This window comes from Aotus nancymaae, unplaced genomic scaffold, assembly GCF_030222135.1.
Source record: "Aotus nancymaae isolate 86718 unplaced genomic scaffold, 86718_ANA_hifiasm-v0.15.2.pri h1tg000006l, whole genome shotgun sequence".
NCBI classification, from domain to species: domain Eukaryota; kingdom Metazoa; phylum Chordata; class Mammalia; order Primates; family Aotidae; genus Aotus; species Aotus nancymaae.
In genome coordinates this window covers 38,802,023-38,824,846 of record NW_026988417.1, presented here as the reverse complement: position 1 = coordinate 38,824,846, position 22,824 = coordinate 38,802,023, and the positions used below count along the sequence as shown (strand labels likewise).

Genomic DNA, 22,824 nt, shown 5'->3' with positions numbered 1-22,824 from the left:
AGCAATCTGCCTGCCTCAGCCTCCCAAAGTGCTGGGATTACAGGAGTGAGACACTGCATCCAGCCCTATTTAGAATTTTTCTAGGAAGCTCCATACTGATTTTCATAAGGTTTGTACTAACTCGCAGTCCCACCAGTGGTGTGCAAGGGTTTCCTTTCTTCACCTCATTGCCAACACATGTTATTGTTCATCATTTTTACAGTAGCCATTCTAACAAGTGCGAGATGATTTCTCATTGTAATTTTAATTTGCATTCCCTTTTTTTTTCTTTCTTTCTTTTTTTTTTGGCAGACAGCACCAAGATCTTTTTTTTTTTTTCATGCTTGCCTACATGCAGATTAATTTGCATTCTCTGATGATTAGTGATGTTGAGGATTTTTTCATATACCTCCTAGCCATTTGAGTATTTTCTTTTGAGAAATGTCTGTTCTGATCCTTTGCCTGATTTTTGTTGTTTTGTTTTGTGTTTTGAGACAGGGTCTTGCTCTGTCGCCCAGGATGGGGTGCAGTCGTGCAATACTGCAGCCTCCATTTCCTGGGCTCAAGGCTTCCTCCTACCTTAGCCAACTGAATAGCCTGGACTACAGGCACACGCCACCACACCAGGCTAATTTTTGTATTTTTTGTACAGATGGAGTTTCACCACGTTGCCCAGGCTGGTCTTGAACTCCTGGGGTCAAGTGATCCACTGGCCTCAGCCTCCCAAAGTGCTGAGATTACAGACATGAGCCACCACCCTAGGCATTGCCTAGTTTGTTTAATCAGGTTATTTGTTTCTTAGTATTGAGTTGTTTGAGTTCTTTATATATTATGTGATAAGGGATAGTAACCTCTTATCAGATATATGGCTTGTAAATACTTTCTCCCATTCTGTTTCTTGTCTCTTCATTCTGTTGATTTTTTCCTTTGCTGTGCAGAAGTTTTTTAGTTTGATGTCATCCCATTTGTCTATTTTTGCTTTTTAATGCTTGTGTCCTTTTTTTTTTTTTTTTTGAGACAGAGTCTTGCTCTGTCGCCAGGCTGGAGTGCAGTGGCGAGATCTCGGTTCAAGCAATTCTCTGCCTCAGCCTCCCAAGTAGCTGGGATTACAGGTGCCCATCACCACATCCGGCTAATTTTTGTATTTTTGGTAGAGATGGGGTTCACCATCTTGGCCATGCTGGTCTTGAACTCCTGACCTCGCGATCAGCCCACTTCGACCTCCCAAAGTGCTGGGATTACAGGCATGAGCCACCTCGCCTGGCCAAAATAATACTTTTTAAATTAGTATGAATGCTTTTAAAATATTTTAATATACACTTTGTTTTTTTTTTCAGAGACAAGGTTTCACTCTGTTGCCCAGGTTGGAATGCAGTGGCGTGATCATAGCTCACCACAGCCTTGATCTCCTGGGCTCAAGTGATTTTCCCACCTGAGACCTCCAAGTAGCTAAGACTACAGGGGTGCACCACCATACCCAGCTACATTTTTAATGTTTTATTGAGATTGGGAGACGTCTCACTATGTTGCCCAGGGTGTTATTGAACTATTGGCCTCATGTAGTCCTCTTGCCTTGACCTCCCAAAATGGCGTGATTACAGGCATGAGCCACTGCACATGGCCTAGTTTGGTGGGTTTTGTTTTTTTCTTTTTTCTTTTTTGAGATGGAGTTTCCCTCTTGTTGCCCAGGCTGGAGTGCAATGGTTCAGTCTTGGCTCACTGCAACCTCTGCTTCCTGGGTTCAGGTGATTCTCCTGCCTCAGCCTCCCAAGTAGCTGGGATTACAGGCATGTGCCACTATGCCCAGCTGATTTTTTGTATTTTTAGTAGAGATGAGTTTCACTATGTTGGCGAGGCTGGTCTCGAACTCTTGACCTTAGGCAATCCACCCACCTCTGCCTCCCAAAGTGCTGGGATTATAAGCATGAGCCACTGTGCCTGGACTGAAACCCCATCTAAAAAAGAAAAAATTAGCCAGGCATGGTGGCACACACCTGTAGACTCACCTGGTCAGGGGGCTGAGACAGGAGAATCACTTGAACCTGGAAGGTGGAGGTTGCAGTGAGCGGAGATCACACCACTGCACTCCTGCCTGGGTGACAGAGTGAGACTCCGTCTCAAAAAAAAAAAAAGAAGAAGAAAAAAGAAATAGCACTTTGGGAGGCCAAGGTAGGCTGATCACTTGAGGTCAGAAGTTCAAAACCAGCCTGGCCAACATGGTGAAACTCTGTCACTACTAAGAAGACAAAAAAATTAGCCGGGTGTGGTGGCAGGCACCTGTAATCCCAGCTACTTGAGAGGCTGACGTAGGAGAATTGTTTGAACCTGGGAGGTTGGGAGGTGGAGGTTGCTGTGATCTGAGATCAAACCACTGCACAAAAGAAAGAACAAATTGTATGAGAAAAACCAAACTCCCATGTTCCTTTAATTACAGTTGCAATGTGTCCTGAAGTTGTCCAAATCAAAAATACCTGGCCTTCATTCATGATTCCTCTATCTTTTTTTTTGAGACAGAGTCTTGCTTTGTTGCCAGGCACCAGGCTGGAGTACAGTGGCGCAATCTCGGCTCACTGCAACCTCTGCTTCCTGGGTTCAAGCAATTCTCCTTCCTTAGCCTTCTGAGTAGCTGGGACTACAGGCGTGTGCCACCACGCCCAGCTGATTTTTGTATTTTAATAGAGACGGGGTTTCACCCTGTTGGCCAGGATGGTCTCGATCTCTTGACCTCGTGATCTGCCCGCCTCGGCCTCCCAAAGTGCTGGATTACAGGCGTGAGCCACCGCGCCCAGCCGGTTCCTCTATCTTTATTACAATCCTTGTACTCCTTACCAATAGGCGATACATTTGCAAGTTCCAGAAATTCTAGCTCCTACTAAACCCATTTGTCTGTTGTTGTGTTACTGTCTACTCTGGGCCACCATTAATCGCCTCTTTGGGTCACTGCAACTGTCTACTCACTGGTTTCACTTCAGTCTTTCTCACTCCCACGCAATTCTTTCTAAAATGTAAATGTGGTTAAATCACTTTGCTTTTCATGCTTCAAAGGACCCCATCAAGAAGGTAAAAAAAAAAAATCCAGAGGAGAAACGTTTTACAAGTCATGTATCTAGTAAGGACTTCATGTATCTACGCTGTATAAAGAACTATTGCAATTCAGTAACAAAGACACAAATAACCTAATATTGAAATGAGCAAAGGATCCCACTGCAGGGTATATATCCAAAAGAAAATAACGATTCAGGCCAGGTGAGGTGGCTCACGCCTGTAATGCCAGCATTTTGGGAAGCTGAGGCAGGCAGATCACCTGAGTTCAGGAGTTCAAGACCAGTCTCACCAATACAGTGAAATCCCGTCTCTACTAAAAATACAAAAATTAGCCGGGTGTGGTGGCGCACACCTGTAATCCCAGCTACTCAGAAGGCTGAAGCAGGGGAATTGCTTGAACCCAGGAGGCAGAGGTTGTAGTGAGCCGAGATCACATCACTGCACTCCAGCCTCGTGACACAGCAATACTCCGTATCAAAGAAAAAAAAAGTAGGGCCGAGCGCGGTGGCTCACACCTGTAATCCCAGCACTTTGGGAGGCCGAGGCGGGTGGATCACAAGGTCAAGAGATCGAGACCATCCTGGTCAACATGGTGAAAACCCGTCTCTACTAAAAATACAAAAAATTTAGCTGGGCATGGTGGAGTATGCCTGTAATCCCAGCTACTCAGGAGGCTGAGGCAGGAGAATTGCCTGAATCCAGGAGGCAGAGGTTGCTGTGAGCCAAGATCGCACCATTGCACTCCAGCCTGGGCAAAAAATGCAAAACTCTATCCCCCCACCACAAAAACAAAAAGATATACAAATAGCGAATAAACACATGAAAAGATGCTCACGTCATTAATCATCAAGTAAATTGTATTCACTCTGTGTTTCCAATGCTTTGACATTTGAGGGCCTTGCTGACTTTGGAGTGACTGTGCCTCCTAGGATTAGCCAGTTCCCAGAGATAGTAAAGGACTTGCTTGTGAGCATACCTTTCATATGCAAACCAACCAATCCTGAGATCGTATCCCCAATTACCTGCTTCATGGGGCTCTCACACTCCAGGCCACTATTCCCCTGCCTTAATCATGCCAAGGCCAAGGACAGCCCCTAGGCCCCAGAGCCCATCAGCCAATCCTAAACCTGCTTACCCTGCCTCACCTGTTCCTCCCCACAGAAAACACAATAGAGACTCTTGCCTATATTTTTCCTTTGCCTCTTGACTGAACCTGATTGTTCCCCATGTGGCCCCCCACGATATGGTGCACCTATTCCTCTTGAGATCTATGAGTTTTTTGGTTTTGTGTTTTGTTTTGTTTTTAATTTTGAGACAAGTTCTGGTTCTGTTGCCCAGGCTGGAGTGCAGTGGTGCAGTCATAGCTCACTGCATCCTTGACCTCCCAGACTCAAGCAATCCTCCCACTTCCCTCCCAAGTAGTTGGACCTACAAGTGCCTGCCACCTTGCCCAGCTAGTTTTTTTATTTTTATTTTTTTATTTTTTAAGACGGAGTTTCACCATGTTGGTCAGGCTGGTCTTGAACTCCCGACCTCAGGCGATCTGCCCACCTTGGCCTCCAAAGTGCTTGGGTTACAGGCATGAGCCACCATGCCCGGCCTAGTTTTTTTATTTTTTTTGTGAGACAGGGTCTCCTTATGTTGCCCAGGCTAGTCTCAAATTCCTATAGTAATCCTCCTAAGCAATCCTGCCTCAGCCTCCCAAATTGCTGGGATTACAGGCGTGAGCTACTGCACCTGGCTGAGATCTATGAGTTTTAACAGCTTTCTTTTCCATGCCAATCATCTTCTGATGTGTTTGCCTTGCCCGATCTGAAATACAAAAAAGTGCAATGGAATATATACAAGTGCCGTGACACACACCTGTAATCCCAGCTACTCAGAAGGCTGAGGTGGGAAGATCACTTGAGCTAAGGAGTTCAAAACCAGCCTGGGCAATGTATGGAGACCCTGTATCTACAAAAAAAAAAAAAAAAAAAAAAAAAAAAAATTTAAATAGCAGAGCACGGTGGAACACACCTGTATCCTAGCTACTTGGGAAGCTGAGGCAGGAGGATCACTTTTGCCCAGCAGTTCATGGTTACAGTGAGCTGTGATTGTACCACTGTACTTCAGCCTGGATGATGAAGCAAGATCCAAAATAAAAATAATAAATAATAAATATTTAAAATTAGGCCGGGCGCAGTGGCTCATGCCTGTAATCCCAGAACTTCGGAAGGCCAAGATGGGTGGATCACCTGAGGTCAGGAGTTCGAGACCAGCCTGGCCAACGTGGTGACACCCCCATCTCTATAAAAAAAAAATTCATTTTTTTTTTTGAGACGGAGTTTCGCTCTTGTTACCCAGGCTGGAGTGCAATGGCGCGATCTCGGCTCACCGCAACCTCCGCCTCCTGGGTTCAGGCAATTCTCCTGCCTCAGCCTCCTAAGTAGCTGGGATTACAGACACGTGCCACCATGCCCAGCTAATTTTTTTGTATTTTTAGTAGAGATGGGGTTTCACCATGTTGACCAGGATGGTCTCAATCTCTTGACCTCGTGATCCACCCGCCTTGGCCTCCCAAAGTGCTGGGATTACAGACGTGAGCCACCGCACCCGGCCCCAAAAAAATACATTTTTTTATTAAAAAAAAATTAATACGCATGGTCTTTCTCCTGTTAGTCTATTTTTTGTTAGTTTAATTCACAGACCAGGCCGGTTCAGTGGCTCATGACTATAATCCCAGAACTTTGGGAGGCTAGGGCAGAAGAATCGCTTAAGTTCGGGAGCTCATGACTAGTCTGAGCAACATATTACCTTGTCTCTACAAAAAATAAACAAAATTAGCTGAGCATGGTGATGCATGCCTGTAGTCCCATCTGTATGGGAGGCTGACATGGGAGGATCGATTGAACCTGGGAGGCTGAGGCTGCAGTTAGGCGAGATCATGCCATTGTACTCCAGCCTGGGCAAAAGACCAAGACCCTCTCAAAAAAATAAATATAAATAAATTCACAGCCTCTCCCCAGCCACTGAAACAGACAGCAGAGAAAGTTTTCCTCCCCTATTGATAGATGAAATGTGGTATATCTATGCAATGGAATATGATTCATCCATAAAAAAGGAATGAGGCATTGAAACATGCCACAACTCAGATAACCTGAGGTCAGGAGTTCAAGACCAGCCTGACCAATATGGAGAAACCCCGTCTCTACCAAAAATACAAAACTTAGCCGGGCGTGGTGATGCATGCCTGTAATCTAAGCTACTCCGGAGGCTGAGGCAGGAAAATTGCTTGAATCCTGGAGGCAGAGGTTGCTGTGAGCTGGGATCACACCATTGCACTCCAGCCTGGGCAACAAGAGCTAAACTCCATCTCAAAAAAAAAAAAAGAAAAAGAAACATGCCACAACTTGGATTAACCTTGAAAATATTATGCTAAGTGAAAGCAGCCAGACAGATGAGGTGGCTCACGCCTGTAATCCTAGCATTTTGGGAGGCTGAGGTGGGAGGATCATTTGAGCCTAAGAGTTGCCTGAGCAACATAGCAAGATCCCATCTGTTAAAATTTTTTTTTAAAAAAGATTAAATTTAAAAAATGGGAAGCCGAGCACGGTGGCTTACACCTATAATCACAGGACTTTTGGAGATTGAGGCAGGTGGATGACCTGAGGTCAGGAGTTCAAGACCAGCCTGGCCAACATGATGAAACCCCATCTCTCTCTCTTTTTATTTTTCTTTGTGAAATAGGTTTCACTCTTGTTGCCCAGGCTGGAGTGCAATGGCACAATCTCGGCTCACCACAACCTCCGATTCCCAGGTTTAAGTGATTCTTCTGCCTCAGCCTCCGAAGTAGCTGGGATTACAGTCATGCACCACTATGCCCAGCTAATTTTGTTTTTTTTAGTAGAGATGGGGTTTCTTCACATTGGTCAGGCTGGCCTCAAACTACTGACTTCAGGTGATCCACCCACCTCGGCCTCCCAAAGTGCTGGGATTACAGGCATGAGCCACAGCACCCAGCTGGTGAAACCCCATCTCTACTAAAGGTACAAAAATTAACTGAACGTGGTGGTGGTGGTGGGTGCCTGTAATCCCAGCTACTCAGGAGGCTGAGGCAGGAGAATCGCTTGAACCTAGAAGATGGAGGTTGCAGTAAGCCGAGATTGTGCCATTATACTGCAGCCTGGACAACAGAATGAGACTCTGTTGGTTTTTTTTTTTGTTTTTTTTTTTTGAGACGGAGTTTCGCTCTTGTTATCCAGGCTGGAGTGCAATGGCGTGATCTTGGCTCACCGCAACCTCCGCCTCCTGGGTTCAGGCAATTCTCCTGCCTCAGCCTCCTGAGTAGCTGGGATTACAGGCACGCGCCACCATGCCCAGCTAATTTTTTGTATTTTTAGTAGAGACAGGGTTTCACCATGTTGACCAGGATGGTCTCAATCTCTTGACCTCATGATCCACCCGCCTCGGCCTCCCAAAGTGCTGGGATTACAGGCGTGAGCCACCGTGCCCGGCGAGACTCTGTTTTAAAACAAAACAAAACAAAGGCCAGGCACAGTGGCTCACATCTGTAATCCCAGCACTTTGGGAGGCCAAGGTTGGGGCAGATCACAAGGTCGGGAGTTCAAGACCAGCCTGACCAACATGGTGAAATTTTAAAATTAACTGTACTAAAAATAGAAAAATTAGCCAGGCATGGTGATTCGTGCCTGTAATCCCAGCTACTCAGGAGGCTGAGGCAGGAGAATTGCTTGAACCAGAATGGCAGAAATTGCAGTGAGCCGAAATCATGCCACTGCACTCCAACCTGGGCGACGGAGCAAGACTGCATCTTAAAATAAAAAAGCACCAAAATCGCTAAAAGGAATACATAATCTGACTCCCACTAATTTTCCCAGTGTCATCACTCACCAGGTTTCTCTTCATCAGTCATCAGTCTTTTCCTTCCATTCTAATTCTAGCCATGCTGAATCATTACCCTGTATGTGTGCGAGGATTTTAAAATATATATAAATATGTATATAAATATATAGAACCCTCCGAGGATCAAGCGATTCTCTTGCCTCAGCACCCCAAGTAGCTAAAATCACAGATAGGCGCCACTGTGCCCGGCTAATTTTTTGTATTTTTAGTAGAGATGGGGTTTTGCCATGTTGCCCGGGCTGGTCTCCAACTCCTAAGCTCAACTGATTCACTCACCTCAGCCTCCTAAAGTGCTGGGATTACAGACCTATGCCACCATGCCCTACGATTTTAAAATATTTTTATAGGCCGAGGTGGGCAGATCACTTGAGGTCAGTAGTTCAAGACCAGCCTGGCCAACATGGTCAAACCTTGTCTCTACTAAAAGTACAGAAATTAGTGGGTCATGGTAGCCCATGCCTATAATCCCAGCTACTCCAGAGGCTGAGGCAGGAAAATTGCTTGAACTCAGGAGGGGGAGGTTGCAGTGAGCCAAGATCATGCCACTGCAGTCCAGCCTGGGTGACAGAGTGAGACTCTGTCTTAAAAAAAAAAAAAAAGAGCCGGGTGTGGTGGCTCACGCCTGTAATCCTAGCACTTTGGGAGGCCGAGGTGGGTGGATCACCTGAGGTCAGGAGTTCAAAACCAGCCTGGCCATCATGGTGAAACTTCATCTTTTTTTTTTTTTTTTTTAAAAAGGTAACTAATACAATATGCCATTCATCTCTCAGCCCAACATTGCAAGATATTTACCTAATTAACCCTCAATTATTCTCATCAAGGCCGGGCGCAGTGGCTCACGCTTATAATTCTAGCACTTTGGGAGGCCGAGGCGGGTGGATCACGAGGTCAAGAGATCGAAACCATCCTGGTCAACAAGGTGAAACCCCGTCTCTACTGAAAATACAAAAATTAGCTGGGCATGGTGGCGCACGCCTGTAGTCCCAGCTACTCGGGGGCTGAGGCAGGAGAATTGCTTGAACCCAGGAGGCGGAGGTTGCGGTGAGCCGAGATCGCTCCATTGTATTCCAGCCTGGGTAACAAGAGCAAAACTCCGTCTCAAAAAAAAAAAAAAAAAATTATCCTCATCAGTTTCAAAATCTTTTTTTTCCAAGCTCCTTCTCTACAAAATATGCAATATTTACCTGGGAGTGGTGGTATGTGCCTGGTCTCTGCTACTCTGCAGGCTTAGGTGGGAGGATCACCTGAACCTGGGAGGTCTAGGCTGCACTGAGCCATGATCGTGCCACTGCACTGCAGCCTGAGCAACACAGTGAAACCCTGTCTCCAAAAAATAATTTTTTTTTTTTTTTTTTTTTTTTTTTAGACGGAGTTTCGCTCTTGTTACCCAGGCTGGAGTGCAATGGCGCGATCTCGGCTCACCGCAACCTCCGCCTCCTGGGTTCAGGCAATTCTCCTGCCTCAGCCTCCCGAGAAGCTGGGACTACAGGCACACGCCACCACGCCCAGCTAATTTTTTGTGTTTTTAATAGAGACGGGGTTTCACCATGTTGACCAGGATGGTCTCGATCGCTTGACTTTGTGATCCACCCGCCTCGGCCTCCCAAAGTGCTGGGATTACAGGTGTCAGCCACCGAGCCCGGCCAAAAAATAATTTTCTTAAGATAAACACATGATTTTTTTCCCCTGTGCCCCAATGCCATCTCATGCCACAAGTCCTGAAGGGTATCTAATGGACTTTCAACAAAGGAGAGAGAAAAGGTTTGGTAAGCAGAATTCTAAGATGGTCCAAAGATTCCTGTTCTCTGTATCATTCCCTTAATTAGATAGCTCACTGATCAGTAGTTGACTTTGAGCCAATCAAAGAGTAGATTATCTTGATTGGCCTACCCTAATCCAGTAAGCCCTATTTGTTTGTTTGTTTGAGACAAGGTCTGGCTCTGTCACCCAGGCTGCAGTGGAGTGGTGCAACCTCCGCTCACTACACCTCTACCTCCGGGGCTCAAGCCATCTTCCCACCTCAGCCTCCTGAAGAGCTGGGACCATAGGCAGGCGCCACCATGCCCAGCTAATTTTTGTATTTTTTTGTAGAGATGGGTTTTTGCCATGTTGCCCAGACTGGTCTTGAACTCCTGGCCTCAAGTGATCTGCCCATCTTGGCCTCCTGAAGTGCTAGGATTATAGGTATGAGCCACCATGCCTGGCCCTGTAAGCCCTTCAAAAGAATGCAAAGCAACAGAGAGACATTTTCCTACTGGCCTTGAAGATGAAGTGAACTGCCAAGTTACGAATAGGCTTGTGGAGATGCTGTGTGCAAGAACCTGAGGCAACTGGAGGAGCTGAGAACAGTCCTCAGCCAACAGCTAGCAAGAAAATGGGAACGTCGCTGGGCGTGGTGGCTCACGCCTGTAATCCCAGCATTCTGGGAGGCCGAGGCGGGTGGATCACCTGAGGTCGGGCGTTGAAGACCAGCCTGACCAACATGGTAAAACCCCATCTTTTTTTAAATTAATTATTATTATTATTATTATTTTTAAAGACAGGATTTCACCATGTTGGTCAGGCTGGTCTTGAACTCCCGACCTCAGGTGATCCACCCGCCTTGGCCTCCAAAGTGCTTGGATCACAGGTGTGAGCTACGGCGCCCAGCCTTTATTTTTATTTATTTATTTATTTATTTTTTCCCCCGTCTTTATTAAAAAAAAAAAAAAGAAAGAAAATGGGAACGTCATAATACAACTACCAGGAGGTGAATTTTACCAAGAACCACAGTGAGCTTTGAAAGAGGCCCTCAAACCTCAGATAAGATCTATGGCCAAGACTTTGCTTTTGGCCTACAGAGACCCTACGCAGAAGACCTGGCCAGCCCAGGCCAGACTCCTGACCTACCAGAACTGGGACATAATAAATGTGTAGTTTTGAGTTTTTGGTTTTGTCTTTTGATTTTTTGTTTGTTTCTTCTTGTTTTTTGCTTGACAGTCTTTTTTTTTTTTTTTTTTTTTTTGAGACGGAGTTTCGCTCTTGTTACCCAGGCTGGAGTGCAATGGTGCGATCTTGGCTCACCACAACCTCCGCCTCCTCGGTTCAGGCAATCCTCCTGCCTCAGCCTCCTGAGTAGCTGGGATTACAGGCACGCGCCACCATGCCCAGCTAATTTTTTGTATTTTTAGTAGAGACGGGGTTTCACCATGTTGACCAGGATGGTCTCGATCTCTTGACCTCATGATCCACCCACCTCGGCCTCCCAAAGTGCTGGGATTACAGGCATGAGCCACTGTGCCCGGCCGACAGTCTTAATATGTGTCTTTAAATTTCTATTTTATTTGATTTACTTTATTTTATTTCTTTTAAGACGGAGTCTCACTGTACCCAGGTTTGAGTAGAATGGCATGATCTCAGCTCACTGCAACCTCTGCCTCCTGGGTTCAAGTAATTCTCCTGCCTCGGCCTCTCAAGTAGCAAGGATTACAGGTGTCCACCACCATGCCAGCTAATTTTTTTGTATTTTAGTAGAGATTGGGTTTCACCATGTTGCAGATGCTGGTCTCAAACTCCTGACCTCAAGCGATCCACCTGCCTTGGCCTCCCAAAGTGCTGGGATTACAGGAATGAGCCACCATGACTATCTTAATGCATCTTTTTTACTTTATTATTTTATTTTATTTTATTTTATTTTATTTTATTTATTGAGATGGAGCCTCACTCTGTTGCCCTGTTGCCAGGCTGGAGTACAGTGATGTGATCTCAGCTCACTGCAACCTCCACCTCCCAGGTTCAGAGTGATTCTCCTGCCTCAGCCTCTCAAGTAGCTGTGATTACAGGCATGCTCCACCATACCTGGCTAATTTTGTATTTTTAGTAGAGACAGGCTTTCTCCATGTTGGACAAGATGGTCTCTATCTCTTGACCTCGTAATCCAACCGCTTTAGGATTACAGGTGCGAACCACTGTGCCTGGGCCTGTTTTGTTTTATTTTATCTTATTTTATTTTATTTTATTTTGAGACAGAGTATTGCTCTGTTGCCCAGGCTGGAGTGTGGTGGCACGATCTCGGCTCACTGCAACCTCTGCCTCCAGGGTTCAAGTGATTCTCCTGTATCAGCCTCCCAAGTAGCTGGGATTATAGGTGCGTGCCACCAGGCCTGGCTCATTTTTGTAATTTTAGTAGAGATGGGGTTTCACCATGTTGGACAGGATGGTCTCAAACTCCTGACCTCAGGTGATTCATCTGCCTCAGCCTCCCAAAGTGCTGGGAATACAGATGTGAGCCACAGCGCCCGGCCATTTTTTTGTAGTTTTGAAATACAGGGATTCATCATGTTGGCTAGGCTGGTCTCCAGTTCCTGGCCACAAGTGATCCTCCCACCTCAGCCTCCCAAAATGCTAAGAATACAGCCCATAAGCCACCGCGCCCAGCCAGGAAGGTAAATTGATTGGAAGGGTGACTGTGAGATTTGTCTTGAGGGTGAAAGTTTGCATGGCAAGCAGGTTGTTTTTACTTAGATGATATATTTCACCCTAAACTTTGTTTCAGATGTAAAGGGTCTGTAAAAAAGAAAGAAAGAAAGAAAGAAAGAAGATGAAATATTTATTTGTAGTGGCTTGAAGGGTGGAGCATGATTAGCTGAAGAAAGTGATACATCCCAGGACCGGGATTAGGATGAAGGAAATAAGTCACTTAACTGGGATGTAAAATGTAAAAGGTGCCAAAGCACTAAGTAAGTGATAAATAGTAAGTAATATAAGTAATACAATTTTTTTGAGGGGGACGGAGTTTTGCTCTTGGCATCCAGGCTGGAGTGCAATGGCGTGATCTCGGCTCACTGCAACCTCCACCTCCTGGGTTCAAGCTATTCTCCTGTCTCAGCCTCACAAGCATCTGGGATTACAGGTGGGTGCCACCATGCGCAGCTAATTTTTGCACGTTTACTAGAGGCAAGGTTTCACCATGTTGGCCACGCTGGTCTTCAACTCCTGACCTCAGGTGATCCACCCACCTAGGACTCCCAAAATGCTGGGATTACACGCATTTGCCATCACGCCCGGCCTTAAAATAATATTTGAATACAATTTTTTTTTTGAGACAGTTTTTTTCTTGTTGTCCAGGCTGGAGTGCAATGGTACAATCTCAGCTCACTGCAACCTCCGCCTCGCGGGTTCAAGCAATTCTCCTGCCTCAGCCTCCCAAGTAGCTGGGACTACAGGTGCCTGCCACCACACCCAGCTAATTTTTGTATTTTTTTTAAAATTTTTATTTATTTATTTATTTATTTTGGTGCCGTGACTCGGATACAAACCAAGGTTGCTGCAGCCACAATAATTTTTGTATTTTTGGTAGAGACGAGGTTTCACTATGTTAGCCAGGCTGGTCTCCTGACCTTGTGATCTGCCTGCCTCGGCCTCCCAAAGTGCTGAGATTAAAGGCATGAGCCACCTTGCCCAACCTTTTTTTTTTTTTTTTTTGAGAAGTTTTGCTCTTGTTTCCCAGGCTGGAGTGCAATGGCGTGATCTCAGTTCACCACAACCTCCACCTCCTAGGTTGAAGCAATTCTCCTGTGTCAGCCTCCCAAGTAGCTGGGATTACAAGCATGTGTCATCACACCCGGCTAATTTTTTGTATTTTTAGTAGAGGCCGGGTTTCTCCATGTTGGTCAGGCTGGTCTCAAACTCCCAACCTCAGGTGATCCACCTGCCTCAGCCTCTTAAAGTGCTGGGATTACAGGCGTGAGCCACCACACCGGGCCAATAACATTTTTTTTTTTTTTGAGACAGAGTCTCGCTGTGTCACCCAGGCTGGAGTGCAGTGGCGTGATCTCGGATCTCGGCCACTCCACTTTTTGGTAGAGATGGGGTTTCACCATGTTGGTTAGGCTGGTCTTGAACTGCTGACCTTGTGATCCGCGTGCTTTGGCATCCCAAAGTGCTGGGATTACAGGTGTGAGCCACTGCGGCCATCCAATGCAATATTTTTTTTTTTTTTTTTTTTTTTTGAGACGGAGTTTCGCTCTTGTTACCCAGGCTGGAGTGCAATGGCGCGATCTCAGCTCACTGCAACCTCCGCCTCCTGGGTTCAGGCAATTCTCCTGCCTCAGCCTCCTGAGTAGCTGGGATTACAGGCACACGCCACCATGCCCAGCTAATTTTTTGTATTTTTAGTAGAGACGGGATTTCACCATGTTGACCAGGATGGTCTCGATCTCTTGACTTCGTGATCCACCTGCCTCGGCCTCCCAAAGTGCTGGGATTACAGGCGTGAGCCACCACGCCCGGCCCCAGTGCAATATTTTTAAAAGTCAAAACAGGTGCAGCAAAATCCCATAATGAACAAAATATTAAAATGTTAGATAAAGATCAGATCAGTGTTACTAATTTTTTCTTTTGCCTCAGGCTCCAATATGGTTAGGCACAGCACTACTTGGCACTGCCACTGAGCAAAGAGTATGGGCAGACAGAACTGCTTTCAGAACACTCTTTGTATTTTTTTTAAAAATATGTTTGGACAGAATGATGGAGGCAATTGCTAGAAGTCACCTCCACAGCTTCCAGGATTTAGACGGCTGAGCACTGACCTTTCCAGCCTTTTTTAATCTCCCCAAAGCACAATCAGAACAAGAAACAGAAACACAAATGCTATCTTCAATAAAACTAGGAAACATTTATCACCCCAAACCCACAGCACATGAAGACAAAAAGCAGATGGAGGAATGGTGACTAAATTAGCAGAGCAAGGGAAGGCCAAGCTTTGTTGGAGAAGACCCACAAAAAGCATGAAAACTCAATGACTAAAGCCTGGTACTTTGGAAGGCAGTGATAGTAACAGGACACTGAAGACAGTGAGGGGTGTCTGAAGACTGAAAAGCAGCTCTGCAAACCCTCCCTAATTCCCATCAGTCAGGTAGCCACCCCTTCTGCACTCTCACAGGTACCTTTTCTGGGGAAAAGCAATCTGAGAAGGTTGGGGAGCAGCAGGAAGAAAGAGAGATTGGGCAAGGATTTGGTGAAAGTCTACAGGCCGAGTGTGGTGGCTCTCGACTGTAATCCCAGCACTTTGGGAGGCCGAGGAGGGCAGATCACTTGACATCAGGAGTTTGAGACCAGCCAGGCCAACATAGCGAAACTGTGTCTCTAGTAAAAGTACAAAAAGTTTAGCTGGGCATGGTGGTGGGTGCCTGTAATCCCAGCTACTCGGGAGGTTAAGGCAGGAGAATTGCTTGAACCCAAGAGGCGGAGGTTGCAATGAGCTGAAATCACCCCACTGCTCTGCAGCCTGGGCAAAAGAGTGAAACTCCAACTCAAAGAAAAAAAAAATCTACAACGTTCCTAGAGTACTTGCTTTTTTGTTTGTTTTGTTTAAAAAAAAAAAAAAAAAAAAGGTTGGCTGGACTCAGTAGCTCACTCCTGTAATCTCAGCACTTTAGGAGGCTGTGGGCAGATCGCGAGGTCAGGAGTTCGAGGCCAGCCTTGACCACATGGTGAAACCCATCTCTACTAAAAATACAAAAAATAAAAATAAAAATAGCCAGGCATGGTGGCACACACCTGTAATCCCAGCTACTCAAGAGGCTGAGGCAGAAGAATCACTTGAACCTAGGAGGTGGAGGTTGCAGTGAACCAAGATCACGCTACTTTGCTCCAGCCTGAGCAACAGAACAAGACTGTTCAAAAAAAAAAGGTCGGCCGGGCGCGGTGGCTTACGCCTGTAATCCCAGCACTTTGGGAGACCGAGGCGGGTGGATCACAAGGTCAACAGATCGAGACCATCCTGGTCAACATGGTGAAACCCTGTCTCTACTAAAAACACAAAAAATTAGCTGGGCATGGTGGCGCGCGCCTGTAATCCCAGCTACTCGGGAGGCTGAGGCAGGAGAATCGCCTGAACCCAGGAGGCAGAGGTTGCGGTGAGCCGAGATCGCACCATTGCACTCCAGCCTGGGTAACAATAGCGAAACTCCATCTGAAAAAAAATAAATAAATAAAGGTCTACATATTGAACTGTGAGATTCCTCAGTCCAGTGCTACAGAGCCAAGAGCCAGGCAGAAGATTAGTTTTTCTCCAGATAAATTGCTACAGAGAAAATACCTACATGTACTGTCATTTGGAGTATCACACATACACCTCCACAAAAAAGATGGCTGACTACCTAGGGAATCTAAAAATAAGCCCACAAGTTGACAAGACCTGCCCACTCACACAGAGCTTCCAGTCAGCTGTGCAGTGGTTCAGTTAAAAATCTGACCAAATATTCAAGGATCATCAGATCTTTGAGGAAAACTTTCAACAGTAAAGACAGAGATCAAGGCCGGGCGCGGTAGCTTACGCCTATAACCCCAGCACTTTGGGAGAACGAGGTGGGTGGATCACCTGAGGTCAGGTGTTCAAGACCAGCCTGGCCAACATGGTGAAACCCCCAACTCTACTAAAAATACAAAAAGTAGCTGGGTGTGGTGGCAGGAGCCTGTAATCCCAGCTACTTGGGAGGCTGAGCCAGGAGAATTGCTTGAACCTGGGAGACGGAGGTTGTAGTCAGTGGAGATCATGCCAGTGCACTTCAGCCTGGGCAACAGAGCAAGACTCTGTTTAAAAAAAAAAAAAAACAGGCTGGGCGAGGTGGCTCATGCCTCTAATCTCAGCACTTTGGGAGGCCAAGGTGGGCAGATCACGAGGTCAGGAGATTGAGACCATCCTGGCCAACATGGTAAAACCCCATCTCTAGTAAAAAGACAAAAAATTAGCTGGGCGTAGTGGTGCGCATCAGTAGTCCCAGCTACTTGGGAGGCTGAGGCAGGATAATCGTTTGAACCTAGGAGGCAGAGGTTGCAGTAAGCCAAGATCACACCACTGCGCTCCAGCCCGGTGACAGACCAAGACTTCATCTCAAAAAAAAAAAAACAGGGCGGGCACGGTGGCTCACGCCTGTAATCCCAGCACTTTGGGAGGCCGAGGTGGGCGGATCTCCTGAAGTCAGGAGTTCAAGACCAGTCTGGCCAACATGGAGAGACCCCTCATCTCAAAAAAAAAAGAAAAAAAAAAGGCCACAGGAGGAAAAAAGGACTCAGTGGAAACAGAGATAATACAGAGAGTAGAAAAAACTTTCAAAAGGTAAATTAATATTCTCAGGCAGATAAGACTTTATACTATAAAATAAGACTCAATTCCTTTGAGGAAGAAAGGAAGGGAGGTAGGGAGACAGGAAAGGAGGGAAGAAAGGAAGGAAGGGAGGCAGGAAGAAAGGAGGAATAAGAAAAATTAGATAATGATTCAACCTGAGGAAGCTGATGAAAGGAAAAAGAAAAATTAGATAATGAGAGGTGCTTTTGGAAATTAAAAATGGGGATGAAGTAATAAAAGGGTGAGAAAATTAAAGGATCAGTCCAAGAGTTTCAATATCAAATTAAAAGAGTTGCAAAAAGAGATAAAAATACAAAAATTAGCTGGGCGTGATGGCGTTTGCCTGTAGTCCCAGCTGCTCAGGAGGCTGAGGGAGGAGAATCACCTGACCTGGGAGGCGGAGGTTGCAGTGAGCTATCACGCCACTGGAATCAGGCTGGGCACGGTGGCTCATGCCTGTAATCCCAGAACTTTAGGAGGCCGAGGCTGGAGGATCACAAGTTCAAAAGATAGAGACCATCCTGGCCAACATGGTCTCTACTAAAAATACAAAAATTAGTTGGGCATGGTGGCACACACCTATAGTCCCAGCTACTCGGGAGGCTGAGGCAGAAGAATCTCTTGAACCTGAGAGGCGGAGGTTGCAATGAGCCGAGATTGCGCCACTGTGCTCCAGCCTGGCAACAAAGCAAGAATCCATCTCAAAAAACCAAAAAAAAATCAGCCGGGCATAGTGTGCAGGCCTGTAGTCCCAGCTACATGGAAGGCTGAGGCAAGAGAATCACTTGAACCCAGAGGTGGAGGTTGCAGTCAGCCAAGATTGAGCCACTGCATTCAACAGAAGAATGAAAGAGCAAATAATAAACAATAAACAAACAAGCAAAAAACCCTCTAATCTCAGGAATTCTGATTCAGTAGCTCTGAAATGAAAACCTACAAATGTATTTTTTTTTTTTTTTTGAGACGGAGTTTCGCTCTTGTTACCCAGGCTGGAGTGCCATGGCGCGATCTCGGCTCACCGCAACCTCCGCCTCCTAGGTTCAAGCAATTCTCCTGACTCAGCCTCCTGAGTAGCTGGGACTACAGGCATGCGCCACCATGCCCAGTTAATTTTTGTATTTTTTAGTAGAGACGGTCTCGATCTCTTGACCTTGTGATCCACCCACCTCGGCCTCCCAAAGTGCTGGGATTATAGGCGTGAGCCACCGCGCCCGGCCCAAACATATTATTAAAATAAACTTTCAGATGTAATTCTGAAGGTCACCTCCAGTTGAGGGCAACTGTCCCAGAATGGCACCAATTTGGAGAGGGAGTCAGGAAGAGTCATTTTTTTTTTTTGTACCCGCGATTACTTTTGCAAGGAAGAGTCATCTCAAAGGCTTAGAAAACTACTCATGTTATTCTATGTACTCCCTAAGCTTATTGCGAAGATAAAGTTGGCTTTTTTTTTTTTTTTGAGACATTTTCTTGCTCTGTCACCCAGGCTGGAGTGCAGTGGCTCAACCTTGGCTTACTGCAACCTCCACCTTCCAGGTTCAAGCAATTCTTGTGTCTCAGCCTCCCAAGTAGCTAGTATTACAGGTGCCCACCACCATACCCAGGTAATTTTTTTTTTTTTTTTTGTATTTTTTGTAGAGATGAGGTTTCGCCATGTTGACTAACTGGGTCTCGAACTCCTGGCCTCAAGTGTTCCGCCTACCTCAGCCTCCCAAACTGCTGGGATTACAGGCATGAGCCACCGCATCCAGTCCGCATTTCTTATTTATTTTTAATTTAATTAATTAATTTATTTATTTATTTTGAGATGGAATTTCATTCTTGTCACCCAGGCTGAAGTGCAATGGCATGATCTCGGCTCACTGCAACCGCTGCCTCCCGAGTTCAAGCGATTCTCCTGCCTCAGCCTCCCGAGTAGCTGGGATTACAGGCATGTGCCACCACACTCAGCTCATTTTTTGTATTTTTAGTGGAGAGTAGGTTTCTTCATGTTGGTCAGGCTGGTCTCCAACTCCCAACCTCAAGTGATCTGCCTGCTGGATTTGGTCTGGACGGTGGCTCACACCTGTAATCTCTGCACTTTGAGAGGTCAATGCAGGCAGATCACCTGAGCTCAGGGGTTCGAGACCAGTCTGCCCAATATGGCGAAACCCTGTCTGTAATAAAAATACAAAAATTAGCTGGGTGTGGTGGCGGGCGTCCCATCAGGAGGCTGAGACAGCAGAATCACTGGAACCTGGGAAGCAGAGGTTGCAATGAGACAAGATTACACACTGTACTCTAGCCTGGGTGACAAGAGCAAAACTCCTGAAAAAAAAAAAATTGACTGGGTGCAGTGGCTCACACCTATAATCCCAGCACGTTGGGAGGCCGAGGCAGGCAGATCACCTGAGGTCGATGGACATGGTGGTGCACACCTGCGGTCCCAACTACGTGGGAAGCTGAGGTGTGAGGATCGCTTAGGGGGAGCTGGTGGCTGTAGTGAGCTGTGATTATGCCACTGCACTCCAGCCTATGCAACAGAATAAGACCTTGTCTAAAAGAAAAAGTTTAAAAATACTGTCTTGGTTTACATATAGAGAGAAATATGAAAAATTCACTGAAAACTGATACTTTTTTTTTGATACGGAGTCTTGCTCTGTCACCCAGGCTGGAGTGCAATGGCCCAATCTCAGCTCACTGCAACCTCCACCTCCTGGGTTCAAGCAATTCTCTTGCCTTAGCCTCCCAAGTAGTTGGGACTAAAGGCACATGCCACTCCAACCAGCTAATTTTTTGTATTTTTAGTAGGGATGGGGTTTAATCGTGTTAGCCAGGATGGTCTTGATCTCCCGACCTCAGGCCATTCGCCCGTCTGGGTCTCCCAAAGTTCTGGGATTACAGGCGTGAGCCACCGCGCTTGGCAAAGGCTGACACTCTTAATACTATCATATTTGTACAGTGTTGTACTTCAATTTAAAGTGACTACAGTTGAGGTCATCAGAAAGTGTTGCATGCCGGTGGCTCATGCCTGTAATCCCAGCACTTTGGGAGACCGAGGCGGGTGATCACGAGGTCAAGAGATCGAGACCATCCTGGTCAACATGGTGAAAACCCGTCTCTACTAAAAATACAAAAAAATTAGCTGGGCATGGTGGCGCGTGCCTGTAATCCCAGCTACTCAGGAGGCTGAGGCAGGAAGAATTGCCTGAACCCAGGAGGCGGAGGTTGTGGTGAGCCGAGATCGCGCCATTGCACTCCAGCCTGGGTAACGAGCAAAACTCCGTCTCAAAAAAAAAAAAAAAAAGAAAAGAAAGTGTTGCATGCATATGGGAGTAGCACTTGACCTTACACAGCTGACTCACCATTAGTTGTTGCAATGCAAGGACATATCTAGCTTCTGCTGAACATGCAGATATACTGAAAGGGCCATGGGCTTGTACAGTAAGGCTAGAGTTACAGATCTTTGCTTTCATGTCAGTCCAATGGGGGAAGTAGGAAAGAGGAAGTAGGATTAAGACCATTTGGCAGCAGATAAAGAGTCTCTTCAGTAGTTAGGAATTCCTTATTAAACTTGAGGGTATAGACAAGATCGGTTCTCCACCTCCAAGCATCAGCAAGGACCCTTTTGTATCTGGACACCTTCCATCTCAAAGTATGGCTAACATATCAAATATTGTGATATGGACTCAGGCCAGGCTGATGCTATGGCCGTATTGAATTACTTGACCCAGCTCCTCTTACCTGCAGTTGTTAGAACCCAAATGCTTTCATGAGGTCAGTGAAAGGATCATATAGGTATTAAACTGTTCCTAGTGATTTTATTAAAACTACTGTACAACAAAGAGCATATTCTTGCTTTTACACTACAAAGAGGTGGGAAAAACAGTGGACTAAAAATCTCACATCTCTTATACAAGAATGTTCATGTAATCCCAGCACTTTGGGAGGCCAACGTGGGCTGATAACGGGGTCAGGAGTAAAACAATTAGCGAGGTGAGGAGTAAAACAATTAGCCAGGTGTGGTGGCGGGTGCCTCTAATCCCAGCTACTTGGGAGGCTGAAGCAAGGAGAATTGCTTGAACCTGGGAGGCGGAGGTTGCAGTGAGCCGAGATTGCGCCATTGCACTCCAGCCCTGGCAACAGTGCGAGACTCCATCTCAAAACAATAAAAAAGAATGTTCACAAAAAAAAAATTTTTTTAATTAATTAATTAATTAAAAAAATGTTCATAGCAGCTCTATTCACAATGGCCAACATCTGGAAATAACCCCAATGTCCATCAACAGGTGAATAGATAAATGGATCGTGGTATAGCCTTACAATAAAATAATGTTCAGGGCTGGGCACGGTGGCTGACGCCTGTTAATCCCTCGGCACTTTGAGAGGCCAAGGCAGGTGGATCACCTGAGGTCAGGAGTTCCAGACCAGCCTGGCCAACATGGTGAAACTTCATCTCTACCAAAAATACAAAAATTAGCCAGGCGTGGTGGCACATGCCTTTAATTCCAGTTACTTGGGAGGCTGAGGCAAAAGAATCATTTGAACCCAGAAGGTAGAGGTTGCAGTGAGCAGAGATTGCAACACTGCCCTCTAGCCTGGGCGACAAGACTGAAACTTTCAAAAATAAAATAAAATAGGGCCGGGCATGGTGGTTCACATCTGTAATCCAGCACTTTGGAAGTTGAGGTGGGTGGATCACCTGAGGTCTGGTGTTTGAGACCAGCCTGGCCGACATGGTAAAACACCATCTCTATTAAAAATACAAAAAATTAGCCAGGCATGGTGACGGGCACCTGTAATCCCAGCTACTCGAGAGGCTGAGGCAGGAGAATCACTTGAACCTGGTGGGGGGGGCAGAGGTTACGGTGAGCCAAGATCGGGCCATTGCACTCCAGCCTGGGCAACAAGAGCGAAACTCTATCTTAAAAAAAATAAATAATTAAATAATGTTCAGGAATAAATGCCTACAGATACAACAGCATAGATGAAATCTGAAAACATAAGTTTTTTTTTTTTTTTTGATGGGAGTCTTGCTCTGTCACCCAGGTTGGAGTGCAATGGTGTGATCTCAGCTCACTGCAACCTCCATCTCCCAGGTTCGAGCAATTCTTCTGTCTCAGCCTCCTGAGTAGCTGGGATTATAGGCAGGAATCACCATGCCCAGCTAATTGTTTTTTATTTTTATTAGAGACCGGGTTTCACCACGTTGGCCAGGCTGGTCTGGAACTCTTGACCTTAGGTGATCCCCACACGTCAGCCTCCCAAAGCACTGGGATTACAGGTGTGAGCCACCGTACCCTGCCCACATTATGCTAAGTTTTAAAAGCCTTATGCATGGGTTTGGATTTATGACAGGCCTGTCCCCCTAGGCCTGTCATAGTAACCCATGCCAGAGCAAACTGTGTCCCCAAACCATTGCCTGGCCTCTATGCCCGTAGGCTGCTAGCACTGAAGTGGGTTGCACAGTGGAAAAAAAAAATAAAAGCCTTACACAAAAGCATATATGTTGTATACTCTTCAAATTTCACTTAACCAGTCGGCTCTCCTTATCCATAGGTTCCTCACCCATAGACTCAACCAACCACATATAAAAAATATTCAAACTGACCATGGTGGCTCACGCCGGTAATCCCAGCACTTTGGGAGGCTGAGGTGGGTGGATGGCCTGAGGTCAGGTGTTGGAGACCAGCCTGACCAACATGGAGGAACCCCATCTCTACTAAAAATACAAAATTAGCCGGGCTTGGTGGCGCATGCTTGTAATCCCAGCTACTCAGGAGGCTGAGGCAGGAGAATCTCTTGGACCC

General features: G+C 46.1%; 1 non-coding gene across 1 annotated transcript; it reads left to right on the top strand.

Moving 5' to 3' along the window:
- Nucleotides 1-22,349: 22,349 nt before the first annotated feature.
- LOC135272129 (small nucleolar RNA SNORA42/SNORA80 family) lies at nucleotides 22,350-22,485 on the top strand. The gene has a single exon (XR_010340232.1). It is a non-coding gene; the product is annotated as a small nucleolar RNA SNORA42/SNORA80 family (small nucleolar RNA).
- The last annotated feature ends 339 nt before the right edge of the window (nucleotides 22,486-22,824 follow it).